This window comes from Balaenoptera borealis (assembly GCF_965194805.1).
Source record: "Balaenoptera borealis genome assembly, chromosome: 14".
Taxonomy (NCBI): domain Eukaryota; kingdom Metazoa; phylum Chordata; class Mammalia; order Artiodactyla; family Balaenopteridae; genus Balaenoptera; species Balaenoptera borealis.
In genome coordinates, this window is record NC_138875.1 from 9014444 (window position 1) to 9032261 (window position 17818).

Below are 17818 nucleotides of genomic sequence, written 5' to 3' on the forward strand. Positions count from 1 at the left end.
ATTCTTGCTTTGTACCTGATGTTAGTGGATAACTCTGAATTTACATTAATATTTAGTGGTATAACTATTTGCTCAAAGCTAACTATAATTCAGTAGCTTTATTCAAAATTAAGGAGTAGAGAGTGATAAACCAAACACTTGCATTTTATGATCACTGAAGTATAAATGAGGCTTCACAAATATTTTGAGGATTCTAAATATATGAAGAAAACTTAATTAAAAAATAACTGAAGGTTGGAACACAGTTTTATGGCTTAAATTCTTTTAAAATACGGTATTTGTTTTTCTCTTTCTGACTTATTTCACTCTGTATGACAGACTCTAGGTCCATCCACCTCACTACAAATAACTCAATTTTGTTTTCTTTTGTTTTTTATGACTGAGTAGTATTCCATTGTATATATGTGCCACATCTTCTTTATCCATTCATCTGTTGATGGACACTTAGGTTGCTTCCATGTCCTGGCTATTGTAAATAGAGCTGCAATGAACATTGTGGTACATGACTCTTTTTGAATTATGGTTTTCTCAGGGTATATGCCCAGTAGTGGCCATGCCTCTAGATCTTCATGATTAATGAGATAATTAAAAAGAGCCTATTTTGTTTACCTAAAGTTATCACTACTTATATTAATTTGAAAGTCTCTGTATCTATCTATATTATACTATCATTAATTTACCAGAGTTTACCTCGTACTATATCTGATATTCCCCTATACTCCTCACTAGTTAAGCACATATTTGATTGCATGTTTAGATCCGATAGATAGATCACTATAAAAAGGCTTTAGATTAAACTGTAAATAAATGATTCTGAGAGATATATGTCTACATATTTAGTAAGGAATTCTAAACTATTATTTTTGAGATAATAAATTGTGTTGAAAGAGCAAGAAATTATTCATTATTAATAAACTATGTTGAACAGAATAAATTTATTGTCCATTGTATAGTACAATTATTAAAAATTTCAAAAAGGTAAAAGTGGCTTTGATCATCTTAATATTGTGAAATGCTGTAAAATATATGTAACATGATGCAATTATAAAACAAGGGTAAAGAACGGTGATATTTATAAAACCAGTGACATTTGATGTGCAGAGCACAAGTTTTAAGAAGATATAGTCAAAATTAAATGCAAAGTATAATATACAAGCACACACTTATTTGAAGGTAAGTAAACTGAGAAAATCTTAATATCATCATAATTTAAATAGGCATATAGAGATTGTCATCCTGAGTGAAGTAAGTCAGAGAAAGACAAATATCATATGATATCACTTATATATGGAATCTAAAAAAATGGTATAAATGAACTTATGTATAAAACAGAAATAGAATAACAGACATAGAAAACAAATTTATGGTTACCAAGGGGGAAGGGGAGGGGGATAAACTGAGAGATTGGGATTGACATATACACACTACTATATATAAAAGAGATAACTAATAAGAACCTACTGTATAGCACTGGAAACTCTACTCAATACTCTGTGATGACCTATATGGGAAAAGAATCTAAAAAAGAGTGGATATATGTATATGTATAACTGATTCACTTTGCTATACAGCAGAAACTAACACATTATAAATCAACTATACTCCAATAAAAATTAATTTAAAAAATAGGCATATAACAGAACTTTAAAATATGACAACAAGTGTGAAGTAAACAGTATTGCAGGGGGCGTTTACTGCTGTGTAGACAGTGTCATGATACCCCTGACTCTGCTGAGTGAGGGACGTCCTTCTGAAGGACAGGCTCAATGTGAATAATTCTCTTCTTAAGAAAAGGAGTCAGAAAACTCTCAGTCCTGCAGTGCAGACAGAATGCAGGGACAGCTGGGCTTCTTACCAGGAGAGCGCTCCGAGTCAGAAAGTCACAGGACTAGGCAAACCAAGCAGTAGAGATTTCCTAATCTTCAGGGACAGACAGCAAGCATTTAGCTAAGAACCTTGGAAAAATAATGACCCTACTGAAAAGAACTGAGAATGTCCTGGGGTAAATTATAGTGACTAATTCAATTCATAAGGAAACAAGGTATCAAGCCCTCCTCAAAATTTCACAAATCATGGATAATAAAAGAATAATAAGATGAATCCAGAAAAAGGCAGACCAGTGGCAATGTCCTTAATCACAGCTAACTGGAGCCTTTTTTCTTCTTAATTCCTATGAAATAAGAATTGGAAATTATCTAAATACCATAGAATGCCAATAATGGACTGTCACATGCAAAATTACCTAAATGAAAAAAACTGTGTATATTTTGCCTTTTATAGTTTGAGTTAAATCATCCTCAACTAATCCTTTTGTTGATTTCATAAATCCAAATGTGGAAATAAGGTTTCCTACAGAGATTGGTTTAGGCAAGCAGCACTCAAACTGTGAACCAGAGTCCAAGGGGCCAACTCCTTAAAGGATGGAGAAAAAGACAGAAACATCAGGTGTTCAAGCCTCCACTGCAATTCAGCTAGAGTAGCATGCATTTAACTGTACTGGGAGGTGAAATTTGAGGAAGAACTTGCTTTTTCAAAAACTTTCAAGTTAGAAGAATAACTTGAAAACTACTATTACAATTTATATCTGTATTAAGTGAATCCTGTATGATTCTCTTAGTGGAAGTTTGGGTTTCAGACTGGTCAGGCCAGAAATGTCGACCTATTTACTGCACTTTTAAAATTTTCCCAAGGTCTCAGCTACTCATCTTGAGATGCCACATAATAGATACATGAACAAACCAACTTAACTTTCACTTAATTTATGGACCTAGCCCTAAAGTGATAAACACATATTCCCTAATTTATGCTAATCTGTAAATTGTATGTGACTCCAATCTTCATTAGGTCAAATTCCCCTACTCTTATGGGCAGCATATATATGTGTCATTTGTTGTGACAGTTATTTCTTATGTCAACATAGGTAAGAATCTTGACAGGCTTTGAAATGGACAAAAATGCTTTTTTAATGAATATATACATTTTATTTCAGAATCATATGTTATGTAGGTTTTAAAATGTGTGATCTTTGTGTAAAAATGATACACATTTACTTTTTAAAAGTTATTGTTTTAACTTACATACAACTTATTAACCCATTTTAAGTATGCAATTTATTAAGTTTGGCAATATCTATGTATATATAACCATTGAATTAAAATAGAAAACATGCCTATCACTTCAAAAAGTGCACTGTACAGCATAGTACCTATAGGTAACAATACTCTTAAAATTTGTGCTAGTTTAAAAAGTATTGTGCAATTTAAGATATATTAAGAGGGTAGATCTCATGTTGAGTGTCCTTAACAAAACAAACAAACAAAAAAACACAAAAAGATGCAAGAAAATTTTTAGAGGTAACAGATGTAGACATGTTTAGTACCTTAGTTGTGGTGATGGTATCATGGATGGTGTATGCATATGTCCAAATTCATCAAGATGTATATATTTAAATGTGTGCAATTTTTTGTATATCAGTTATACCAAAATAAAGCTAAAAAAGAATAAGAAGGTGGCAGATCTAACATATCCTCAGATTTCCCTGGAGTTGACCTAGTTATTCAATGTAAAACCTTTGATAATTAACGCTTTTCACTAAAGGAGAACAGACCAGAGAGATGTTTCTGGGAACACCTCTGATTTTTATTATATTCTCCTAATCAGAATTATGTATGATTGAAAGCCTCAATATTAACAGCTATTTTTGTCTCAAAAACCATAAAGATAATATATATCAGGACCAGATATTTATGAAGTCTTGTTAGTGCTGTTATAGAGAATAAGCTTCATTTTTCAGGTATATTTTCTTGCCCTCTTAACACATCAAGAACTTAGATTTTTATGACAAAACATTGCAAAGGACTCCTTAAGTGCATTTTTTTTCAATTAAAGAGACTAGAATCCATGAAAACGAGCAACAAGATCAATAATCAATCTTATCAATATTTCCATGTCAGCTCTTATTCAGTAAACAGGCTAAAATGGCATTATTTCCTAGGTGGAATGCTAATGCAAACCGTGATCAATAAACAAAAACAAATGAAACTTGTAGCTATCCTAACAAAGCTAAGGGTAATCCAAGTCATCAAATTCATGTATTTATCTCATCAGTGAAACTTAATAAGAAAAAAGAGACCCCATATTGAGCTTATAAGCAATCTACTTCACAAATTAAAATTTTTAAAGCATAAAACTGAAAGGATACTGCATGAGTATGGATAGCTCTAATTTTCACTGTCAGTGTGATGCCTATTTGTAGAGAAAACTGTGGCACAGAAATATGCCAGTCTACGGTTCTGTAAAATTAGCTACATGGAACAGAGCCAGAGGGAGGATATCCTCGCTTTCTCTTGGCAAACGTTGCTAAAGATAATTATCAAAGCAAGTCTGAGGAGAGGTGCTGAAGGATGAGCACTCTGGCAAGTTCATATGACAGTAAGTTACAATGTGCAGTGTCAAAAATTCAGAAGTAGCTGCATTAGAGGAACTGGTCTACGCTCATGAATATTTCCTTGCCCATGATCCTAGTCTTCAAAATAAATCAAAGAGGGGCAAAGAAATAACAGTTTACTTCCCCAGTAAACATCAAACAGAGACATAATTGGCACTCAAAACTGTTATATATAAATTTATGACAACTATGAAGTCAAATGTTATCACCCCTACGATGGGAAAGATACATTTGCTAATAACTGGAATTTTACATTTAAAACCTTTCACAAGAGGAGTTTTATGCCATGGCTCTGAATTACATTTCCTTAACTGTCATACTAATCGTAAGTTTACTATTATACAAAAGCCTGTTAATTTTACTTTCAATGAATAAGGACGATATCTACTTCTATTCACTGTATATAAACATTAATAAATTGCCTTTTTTTGTTTTTAATACACACTCTTCCCTCTTCTAAGTCCATTGCTGATAATTTAAATGCCAGGAGGTAGATATGAGAAAGTGCATTTTCATTTCAGTTTAAATTAGTGTATAGTTTGTTTACTGTTTTCCATTTCCTTTTTATCTCCCTATATAGATTGCAATTCCAATGCCCGAAAAGAACTGTAAAAATCATTTTACTTTATTTTTATACTATAAACTTTTCATTTGAAATGTATTGGCCCAATGAATTTAATAGTTCTATGCCAGCAGGTAGAATGTTTATGATTTCCAGTTTCTAATTCTCTGCAAAGCCAGAAGGAGTACGTAAAGTGATGTTCTAAACCTAAGTAGAAAGAACCCTAGGTTTCTTTTTATGAGTTATTTGGAAACACATTCATGGTACTCTCCATTTACACTAGAAATGCTTCCCACCTCGGGTTTTCAAGGAGACTCAGGTGGGTCCTTCTTACCTGGCCTCCTCTAATTAGTATCTGGGGGCTGTGATTGACAGCTTAGTAACAGGGTGCACAAAATGCTACAGCTAACACTTTTCCCTGTCTCTGGTGCACAGGGAGACCGACTATGAATTATATTTTGGTCTCTATTTGTCAGAAGCGATTAGATTTCTTCCCCTCTTTTCCCCTTACTTTTTCATCACCCACAGACTTCCAAATTCATGGTCTTCTTTTGCATTTATTTACAAGTCAGGAACTGAAAATATTCTCACTCCAGGAATTCATCACAAAAATTTTTCGTTCTCCAGGTGGCACTGATTCTCATTTAACAATGTTTCCTGTGCAAGGTCAAGAATTAGCCTGGAGTGATTCATTTTCGATCTTGATCACAAAGCATGACTCAGTCTTTATAAATTAAGTTTAATCCAAGTAACAGCACAATGTCTAGTGGAGATAGGAGGCCAGTAATGACATGAATCTCTCAGGTTATAGCCTAGTCTTAAGTATAATCTGAATTATTTCAGAAGGTAAGGAAGTAGTAGACTTACATTAGTGTTCTTTTAATTCAAGGAATTTTGAGAGTCCACACTTCAATTTGAATCCTCTCCTAAATTCAGAATCATGTAGCAATACATAGAGGAATGCACTGGGGGGGGGGGGGGGTCACCCCAAAGGTTAGGATGATGATTGTTTTGGGTACCTCTCACTGACTAAATAGGGGAGAGGGTGTTTTGAAGTACCAGAATCCAGTAATAGTCTAGATTTCCACGTATTTTGTTTTAATTGCTAAAGTCATAATGATTTTTCAGCTTTGGCTATCTCACAATTTTTATAATAAATGTGTGTTCTGACAAATGCTTAATGCACACCAAATTTTGAGAACTTAAATAGCTTTTTAAATGCACTCAAACAGTTCTCAAAAAAAAAAAAAAACAAAACAGTTCTCTATTTAATGGAAATGTGCAATGATTAGTTTTGAAAGTGAACACCTATTGCCTAGTTCATATTTTCAGTAAATCCAGATTTAAATTGGTCATTATTTGAGCAACTTTCTATCTTACTTAATATTTGCAATCATTCATTCACTCACCTATTCATTCAAGTAACTTATGAGCATCTAGTATCTATTAGGCACTGAATTAGGAATAAGATCAATGACTGATTACAAATTATAGTCCTTGTATCTCATGACACAATTCATTTCAATAACTGTTTGATGTAATATTAAGTAAACAAAAGTGCATTTACTTTTGTGAAAACCATCTAAAAGTGGATTATAGAAGAACATTTACTCTTTTAACCTTTCTTAATGGAAATAAAATAATAATTTTTTTTTTAAATTATGCTTGTCTAGACATAGTGATCACTTTGAAAACCATTTATGTTATTGCTGGAACAATTTCCACCACAATTTTCTAAATAAAACTATATTCTCTAACAAAGTCAAAGGTGAAGCAAAAATTATCCTAACTTGTTGAAAGCTATACTTACCAGACAATGGTCCTGAAGAATCCCAGTAGGAAAAGTTGTCCATAACTCTTTTCTGAAAGATTGCAAAAGGAAGGAAAACATCAAAGGTATCATTCAAGGACTCATTTCATCTATTCTGTGTATTGGCAGTTGGTAAATATATATATATTACACTGTTTGTCATAGGTCAACACTTTTTCATTTCTTAAAAGTGGAGAAAATGTCCCTGATTTGTATAAAATGACGAAATTCCTTCTGTGTCCTTGGGTTGAACCCTTAATAGTGTTTTCCTCTCTTCAATAAGTACCTGTCATGGTACAGGAGCCTTGTTTGTTTGTTTGTTTGTTTAATAACATTAATTTACCAACAAGGAAAAAAGTTACTTTGACTTACCAAAGGATGCATAGACAAATGGAGATGGATAAATAGATAGATAGATAGGGAAATACATGATAGAGGGATGAGAAAGAGACAATGAGAAAGGGGACGGAGGAGGAGAAGAGAGGGAGAATTATCTACAGATATAGACACATGAAAGTCATGGGTATTCTATCTTCTGATTATCAATATTTTGCAACACACAATATGTTTTAGTCTTAGGCAATATCCAACATTATCAATGTTGAATTAATTTCCTTATTTTTAAAATAGAGATGTGAGATATTTATCATTACACATAAATTAAGCTTTTGTTCTAGCAACAACTATATTTAAAAATACAACAGTGCTAACTGGCTGCTCATATGTTGCTTCCTTTTCTTAGGAAAATAGAGAATGTGAGCATGAATATTTTTGAAAACAGTAACACACTTGCACACATAAAGATATAAACAGTTACTTTAAACCATTGATTTCCATAAGAATGTGGAAAGCATGTTGGCAACTTGCTTTGATAATATGTACCCATTTCTAGCAAATATGGAAGCAAACCTTGTATTTCTCTCTTCTATCCACCCCAAAAGTCTAGCAAATATTCTAGCAAAGTTCATTGAAGATATAAGATTTACTGCAGTGTTAATTATGGAAATTCTGCCTTCTAAAGCAAACTAGAAAATATGTACACCATAGAATTTAACACAATATTTTACATTAAAACTTAAAAGAGCATTATATTTATTTATATAATAGCATTTATTTTTCTCTTTGACCTACAACTTCTGCTTTTTTACTGCTTTATATTCTGGGTATGATTATTTTCTTTAAAAATCGACACTAAAACAATATGTTTCAATTATTTTTACATCCGAAATATGACCAGAAATACACATTCAATGATTTTTCTCTTATTCCTATGTTTTGTCTTTTGCAGATTAGTCATCTATAGCTGTTAAGAAAAGCAAATTTATTTGGAGAATAAAATGTGTTTTGGTACCTGTAGTTTAACTGTGTCTTTATAGATGATATCCAAGCCATGTAAAGAAGAGAATATGTTCTATCTCATATGCAACCCAATGGTCTCTTAGTATACTAGCATAATTACAATCAGTTTCTTAATAGTAGCTCAACTTAAGATAAACTGAAATTTTAAATCCATTGATTATAGAAAGGGCCTAACAGAGACATAACATCTCGTAAAGTCAGCTGTTCCATCGGCTTTAATTTTATAAACTTATCAGTAGATTTGCTCTGAAACATGAAATACAGTTTTATCAGTTGTAATCATTGATTCAAGTGAGCTAGAATTGAAGGCAAGCTATTTTGTACTCAGAAGGGAGAATATGATTTAAATTCCATGCAAATAGAAAGATAAATCTAAAACATTACTCTATAGCAAAATTAATTATTATCCCTTTGGGAGCTTTCATTGCCCATATTTCCACATTACATTAATTTAGCTATAAATATAAATATTTCAAGCTACTGAAAATTAGAATTAAAATTAGGGAACGTCTTAAGGCCAAGTCATAAACCAAGAAAAAAAAATGAGATAGGTGGATGTGTTATTTAGAAATGTATCCACTGAGTTTCTTTACATCATCTCCCCTTCTCTGCTCTACTGCTTCTCCTTCTCTTCTCCCCCTTCCCCACTCCCCCTTTGCCCAATCATACAGAATAGAAAATAATGCACTCACATGCTTTTGTGGAAAAAAACACAAAAAATAAACATATTTCTTGGGGTTGCTTTATGTACTTATTTTTAATATGTGCACTAATAAAATAGCCATTATAAGCACTTGACTTCCAAATATAATATTTTTGAATACTTCTCTAAATATATAGGATGCAATGCGAAAATTTGAAAATGTCATAGAAATCAATGAAAAGGGGATTAATAATTTTCCATACATAGTGTTATTTTTAAAAATATTTATTTATTTGGTTGCACCGGGTCTTAGTTGCAGCATGTGGGCTCCTTAGTTGTGGCATGCAAACACTTAGTTGCGGCACGCAAACTCTTAGTTGTGGCATGCATGTGGGATCTAGGTCACTGACCAGGGATTGAACCCGGGCCCCCTGCATTGGGAGCACAGAGTCTTATCCACTGCACCAGCAGAAAAGTCCTCATATGTAGTGTTATAAATGTATGTTTCATGAATATCAAAACTTCAGAGTTACAGCTAGTAGAATTGCATTATTTGTGTAAACATGATTAAACTTCTTTAAGCATATGTTTACTTCTGTTATATTTTGCCAAAATTAAAAATAATTATATTTTCCTTGATGAAGTTATAAAACTTTAATTCACTCACCAAATTCTTATGGTGACTATTTTTTACACAAAAAAAAGAATTTAATACATTTTTTTGTATAATGGAAAAAATATCATATTAAGCTAAATGTCATTTGCTTTAATTCATTAAATCATTTATAAGTCAAGAAGGATTTGTTGACCACCTATCTTGTACCAAAAACTATTCTAAGTTCTGTGACTATAGAAGGAACCAGAACAGTCAAAAATCCTCCTCTCATGAAGTTTGCATTCTGCTGTAGAAAGAGAGAAAATAAACATAACAAGCAATCTTGTAGTATCCTAAAAAGTGATAAGATTTAAGGAGGCAAAAAGGTAATGGGGACTCCTGGGATGGTGGAGTTGTTAATACATTTTAAAGAGAGCAATTGGAGTTGGTTCACTGGGCAGGTGGCATTGGAACAAGGACTGGAGTGAGGTGAGTGAGCAAACCATTTGGAGATCTGGGGACAGACTTTTCCAGATGACAGTCTGGCATGTGTAAAGCCTGGAGGAAGGAGCATGTCTGTTGTGCCCAAGGCAGAGTAGAGTGGGGAGGAGTGATAAGAGTACAAGCGGGAGAGGTGATTTAACGCTTACTCTGAGAGGGATAGGAAGCCATTGAAGGGTTAGAGGAAAGGAATGATGTCATCTATCTTTCATGTTAATAAGATCATGCTGACAGCTGGTCTAAGAAGATACTGCAGGCTTGGACCTGTTGGTCCAGTGGTTTCAAAGTGGTCAGATTCTAAATATGTTGAAGGTTGAGCCAAGAGGATTTATTGATCAGAAGAGAAAAGCTAAGCATGACTTCATTTTGGTTTTGGCTGCAAGTGAGAAAAGCTAAGAATGGAATGACTTCATTTTGCTTTTTCTTATGAGGAATGGAAAGTATACAACTATATCAGGTTACAGCAAAAAAGACCAGGAATTCAGCTTTGGATATGGTAAGACTAGGAAGCTTATTAGATGGTCTGGCAGAGAGGTCACATATCAGTTGATATAGGAGATTGGAGTTAACAGGGACAACATGCCAACTTGGGATATCTTTGAAGACATATTTCTAGATGGGATCCTCAAGGGTATACATGTAGGTATAGAAGAGAAGTTATCAAAGACTAAGCCTGGAAATCTCCAAAATTAGTAAATTAGGGGAAAGTAGAGGAAGCAGCAAAGGAGAATGAGGACGGGCAGTGGTGAAATAAGAGGGTAGCCAAGAAAGCATGGTCAGGGAAAGACGCTGTTAGGAGAAGGAAATGATTAACTGCTCAATAATGCTGAGGGTTACGTAACAGGAAAAATGAGCTTGTTCTCAGATTTAGTCATGCATTGGTCATCAAGGGCCTTCACAAGAATAGTATGTAGGCTGTATATGTGGTTTAATAGAGACTGGGAGACACATATTAGATTGAATAAAGGGAAGCTTAGAAAGAAGATGGACCTGGAGTGAATGTTGAGGTCAGGAGAAAGTTCCTTTTTACATGGAAGAGACAAGGGCATATTTAAATGACGATGAGGGTGATCCAGACGAGAGAGAAGTGAGGATGCAAGTGACAGGGGTAAAATAGGTGGAGTGAAGCCTTCAAGAGGGACAAGATGGGACAATACTTAGTGCATAAGTGGCACACATGCTTCTTGTAGAGAAAGGTCATGAACACACAAATGAATTGAAAAGAACTGCTTAGCTGTGTGGACTTTATAAACATGTTTTGATTTTCTTACTAGCTGAAGTCTTTTACATGAAATAATATTGATAGTTTGTTATGCTTCATTCTTTTTTGTTTTAATTTTTTTTATTTTTGGCTGTGTTGGGTCTTCGTTTTTGTGCGAGGGCTTTCTCTAGTTGTGGCAAGCGGGGGCCACTCTTCATCGCGGTGCGCGGGCCTCTCACTATCGCGGCCTCTCTTGTTGCGGAGCACAGGCTCCAGACGCGCAGGCTCAGTAGTTGTGGCTCACAGGCCCAGTTGCTCCGCGACATGTGGGATCTTCCCAGACCAGGGCTCGAACCCGTGTCCCCTGCATTGGCAGGCAGACTCTCAACCACTACACCACCAGGGAAGCCCCTATGCTTCATTCTTGTATATGTTTTTTTTTTGTTTGTTTTAAGAAGGAGGTACTTTCTCACACTAACAAACAGGAAGACATTATATGAGCAATGATGCAGCGGAACTGTGGGCTTGGAAAGTTGTGGAAGTTTTCATATGATAACTGGAATTTTCTTAGTGAAATAAGAAGCAAGGTTATCACCTGAGTGTGTGAAAGGATGAAGAGATGTGGGAAAACTGAGGAGAGAAGAGGATATGGGAGGCAGCCATTTAGGAAAATAGGAAAGCAAATGCAATTGGGAATTGTAATACAGTATAATGCCAGTTCGGCAAATAGGACCAACTTGATATTCACGTTTCTGGGTTTTATTTTTTTCCAGCCAACTATAGGTACAGGTGCAGAATAGGCACAGAATTGTGATACAATGAGGGTTTTTTTTTTTTTTTTCAAGAAAGTGGAAGTTACAAAGAAACAAACTAGCTTATTACTATGCAAATAAGTGGATATCAGATTTGTTTATGATGTTCATATATTTTGAAGGTATATTTGGTATTTGTGAGCTCAACTTTTTTATGATATTACCTACAGGTCTATCTGAAAACATTTTCTCTTTATAATGCTTCCCATGGTGTGTAAGAGGGAATTTTCTGGAATATGTGAATAAAATTTAAAAATACTTTGTCATTTAGGAAAAATGTATGATCTTCATAAAGCTAGGGTTTTATTTTGATGCAGATAAAGTGGTTTGCATTGAATCATCAATATTTTGATATTTTGTTCTTTCGTACTTGGGCATGCTAGTTTACTTAATAATGCTATTTCTTTTATTATTCTCAGCTGTTGAGAGAATACAATTTTTGAATAAGAGTAGCGTAAATCCCCCTTATAATTATGCCAACACTATAAGAATCAGAATAAATAAATTATAATAAATGACTCCACTTAGGAGAAGTATTTCTGAAACAAGTGTCAGTAAGGCAGAGGTACTTGGATTTAAAATCTAACCATATTTACTGAAAATAACTAATTAGTTTCTGGGTGCACAAATAAGGAAGGGAATTAGGTTGAGGGAGAATCTGCCATATTCATTTTCTGGAACTACTTGAGGCAAAAATTAATTGGATTTGAATTGCAAAATTGTACCTGTCTATACTTTATTAGTATTAAAATATCCATTGTATCCTTCTTGATCATTCCAGTTTTCCTTTCAAATCCACCAGTGCACACAGTTCCAATGTTTTCTATAGATAAGATCATTTATTTATACAAAATTAAATATATCTCCACATTTTCCTTCCCTGGGCTACATTCATTCCATTTGTAGCAAGCAGGGAAAGTGAGGTTACTTTGCTGATAGTTCTGTGGTGTCTGGTGTTCCTTAAATTGAAAAAAAAAAAATTTCATTTTTAGTAGTACTGAAAAAAAAAGTAAGACAAAAAAATCAAAACCTCATAACCTTAAAGAAAATGATTAAACATGTTAAATAGAAGTTGTTTAAGACCAGAAGGAAAATTGTCCCTATCCATCACATCTACATCATGAATATCCAAGCCCCAATTTATTTCTTAGATTATGCCTACACAAAGAAATATTAGGGTATTATTTAAGAAAAAATTAACAACTTTTCTTAAATAATCATATCAAATTTCATACCAAATGTCAAGGAATATAAAAAAAATTTCAACAGAATAAGTATGAATTTACTATTGGTGAACTAGTGCCATGACGTTACTACCTAATATTTGAATACAACAACACAAAGTATCCCATTAATAGTATTAATCTCAAAAATGTATATAATGATGGAATCCATCCATGTTCATTTCTTTACACATATTTTACCGATATATACATTATCTTCATGCTACTGATTCAAATATATTTCATATTTTGGCTTGCTTTTTATTTACCAGTAAGACCAAACATAGTATATACATGTACTTTTTTTTCCATTTCATTTTATTTATTTATTTTTTAACATCTTTATTGGAGTATAACTGCTTTACAGTGGTGTGTTAGTTTCTGCTTTATAACAAAGTGAACCAGCTATACATGTATTTTTTAAGTACTACACATACTTCACGTATGCTATGGAACTTCATTAAAGTTTTTACTTGGTTGTTTGCTTTTTCCTTGCAAATATATGCATCAATGTTCACTGAAAATAATATATTTAACCTATGCAGTTTAACTTATTTTCATAGTTAATAGTCTTGTTGCTTATTTATAATTCATGATTCTCTCTTGCATTCCAGGAAAAAATATGTCAGCTTTAAGGGTAAAACTAATGTTTTTGCCCCAAAGAAAATTTAAATCACTTTTAATATTAGTTGGATGAAAATCTTTTTAAAAAATTTTCTTTTGAAATTGAGATATGTTATAAACTTGCATTTGTAAACATTTACATCTCATATATTAGCATAAACAACTCTTTAAAGACAAATGAAATCAATATACAGCAAATATTCTCTCTTTAGATGGTTTTTAAGACATCTGTGGTATGATATGCAATATTGACAAGTGAGAACAAACTGAATGAACATTTGCTTTTCTTACAGAAAAAGACATTATATGTCACTGTTGTAAGGATGTTTTAAATATGAAATATTTCAGAAGATGCTAAACTATTTTTAAAAGAGAGAGAGAACATTTCACTTGGTGGGGATAAGTATGGGATGAGGTTCATCATTATTTAATTGGCCCATGAACTTAATAACTGAATAACTAATTATCAAAGTTCACACAGGTTTAATTTCACTGCAAAACACAAAATCACTGCTTGTGATTTTGCCTCAACTCAAATAAAGTATGTGCAGGAAGTGCTGGATACAGACACCATCTGCTATGGTCTGAATGTTTGTGTCCCTCAAATTCATGTGTTGAAAACCTACTGTTCCAGGTGATGGTGTTAGGAGGTGGGGCCTTTAGGAGGAGATTAGGTCTTAAGGGCAGAGCCCTCATAGTGGGATTACTGCTTTTATAAAAGACACTCTCAAGAGACCCCTTGCTCTTTCCACCTTGTGAGGACAGAGCAAGGCATTGAAGTCCATTTCTGCTGTTTATAAGCTCCACAGTCTGTGATGTTTTGTTATAGCAGCCCGCGTGGACTAAGGCACCATCTTCGGATGTGCTTGTCAGATGTCATTTAGAGATCAAAATTACCCACTAAGAATTTTAATCTTAATCTAACACTAGTATAAAACCATGGTACATTTTTAAAAGAACACTTCAAAATGCTTAACTAATTTTATAATTTGGTAGTCTTATATATATAAGATTTATGTCACTGCGATGCTACAGTAAGACACTAAACCATGAATATAATGCAACAAAAATGTCCTGTTAGGATATTAATAAGACTTTAATTATATACAATTATATATTACATAATCTAAAACTACATGAATGTATTTTTTCTGTTTATATTTTTTAAAGTACACAACCAACTTTATAGCTTCCCAAAATTGTATATGACAATTTATATCTCTTTTTCTTGTGTAGATTGGGAAGAGATTCCTTTTTGTTCACAGATATTGAACTTCTTTGTAACCTCCTGGAGCTGTAGAACTCAAGCCCATGCAATTATTATCAGACAAGGGAAGCGACTCCTGAAATTGTGTGGCTCATGAATTTCTTTGTGTTGTCATCAACACTGGTAGAATAGGTTATTAAACTGAGCAATGGCTGCTACCCCTGATTAATACCATGTGACAGAGTTTAAATTCTTTCCTATTCAGCCATGTAATACACACACTTCCCAGTCACTGGCTTATGGGATTTTAGGTGACTTGTAGCTCTCTGGTGTTTTTTTATCATATCTCAGAGGCTCTACTCTTTACTTTTTCCTTCTTTTCTCTTTTTTAATCTCACAAATAAAACTAAACATATATACTTATCATGAAATATTAATCACTGGTGTTTCCAATAAAACCTTTATCAAAAATTATTTCAAGTGAATACAGTTGAAAAGATGTTTCTTAAATAATATATAGGCTTTGAAGTTGCTATAACTATTTCATTTAACAAAATAAGCTTTAATTATTTTATCAAATTGAAAAATTCCTATAAATTTCTATAGGAATCAAAAAAAGCTATATTTTCAAGGTGGCTTCTAACATTACAGGGCTATTTAAATACTCATATATTTGAGGAAATAATATATATATACATATATAAGCAGAGAAGGAAGACATTTCACATTCTAGAAGAAATGAACAGCAGAGTTTCACAGTATGTATTTTAGAGAGGTTTATTCCTGGTATATTCACTCTTAAACAGGTTGGAATGTGCAAGGTGAATTCTACAGCAGTACAACTTAATTCAAAGAGTAAATGCTCTCAAAATTGTAATAAAATTAAATCAATGCTAGGTGTTCCCTCCGCTGTTCTAATTTCTCCCTTACATTAACAAATGCAAATTCTCTCCCCACTCCAGCTCCCCACCCTCCCCTATATATCTGAGCAGTAGATATGATTCTATGCCCAGAGGATTTTGAGAAAACATTTTGTGGTAGGGTATAATTCACAGACTCACAACTCCACACTTAGACAAAAGCAGTTTTCTTCACTTTCAAAGGTAACAACAGTTCCACTCTGAATGCTTTTGAAAAAAGCATCAGATAAACCAAAACAATTCAAAAAAAAAAAAAAGAAAGAAAGAAGATTACATATAAATAAAAAGGGGACATTTTCCACAATAGCTTTCAAAATGTCTAAACATTTTGGCAGTAACAAGGGTCAATTTACAAGCATGTCAACATTATATAAAATGTATTAGGTATCCATTTCAGAACTTAATCTTTCCACTTCACTCCTTGAGAAGGATTTAAACCCATTGCTTTGTTTTCTTTCTTGCTAGAACCCCTTTGTGATATTATGTATTTCCTCTCTGCTCATTTCTTTCTAGTCTCTAATACCTATGTAACATTTGTTTGCACCAAGGTTATACCTTAATTTCACAGACCTTTTCTAGGTCAGCTGAATTAAATTATTGTAAATACTGTAAATTTATTTTAAAAGTTTTTAATTGAAATATAGTTGACATACAATATTATTTTAGTTTCAGGTGTACTACCTAGTGATTTGACATTTGCATACATTATGAAATGACCACCATGGTAAGTCTAGTAACCATCTATCCCCATACAAAATTATTAAAATATTATTGACCAAATTTCTTATGCTGTATATTACATCCCCATGGCTTATTTATTTTGTAACTGGAGGTCTGTACCTTTAATCCTTTTCACCTGTTTTACCCACCTCCCCATCTTCTTCCCTTCTAGCAACTACTTGTTTGTTCCCTGTATTTGTGAGTCTGTTTTTGTTATATTATGCTTGTTTGTTTTGTTTTTTAGAGTCCACATATAAATGAGATCATGAAGTAATTTCTCTTTCGCCGTCTGACTTATTTCACTTAGCGTAATACCCTCTAGATCCATTCATGTTGCTGCAAATGGCAAGATTTCATTTTTCATGGCTGAGTACTATTCCACTGTATCTATAAACCACATCCAGGAAGAAGTTATTTTTAAAAATTAGATGTGCGTTTACTGACTCTGTCTCTTTATCTGTTACCCTCTCTTTTTCTCTATCATATATATAAATATATATAAAAGTATATATATGTTTACCATACCTATATGCATAAATATATTCATACAAAAAAATGTTGAAAAGTACTTCAGACAGTTGACCTAGCTATCTGGGGATAATGGGTGTGTTAGTTTTCTAGACCTGTTGCAACAAATTTCCACAAACCAGGTGGCTTAAAACAACAGAAATGTATTTTCTCACAGTTCTGGAGGCCAGATGTTCAAAGGCGTCAAGCAGGATCACACACCCTCCCAAGGCTCTAGGGGAGTATCTTTTCTTGCTTCTTTCGGTTTGTGGTGGCTTCTGGCATTCCTAGGCTTATGGGAGCATAACTCCAATCTCTGCCTCCGTTTTCACATGGCCTTCTCCCTATGTCTTTGTGTCTTCTCTTCTTACAAGGACACCAGTCATGGGATTTAAGTCCCATCCTAATCCAGGTTGATTTAAACTAGAGAGCCTTAACTTAATTATATTTGCAAAGACCCTATTTCTTAATAAGGTCACATTCGGAAGGTCCTGGTGGATATGAATCTGTGGGGGGGACATTTGTCAACCAACTGTAGTGTGATTACTGCTGACTTTCGTTTTCTCCTTTGTGCTGTAATTCCTTTTTCTATGCCTGTGTATTGTTTTCATAATTGGAAATTTGAGGATTTATAGTTTTGGAAAAAATATATAATTAGACATGGGTATTCAAGGAATGAAAAGATGC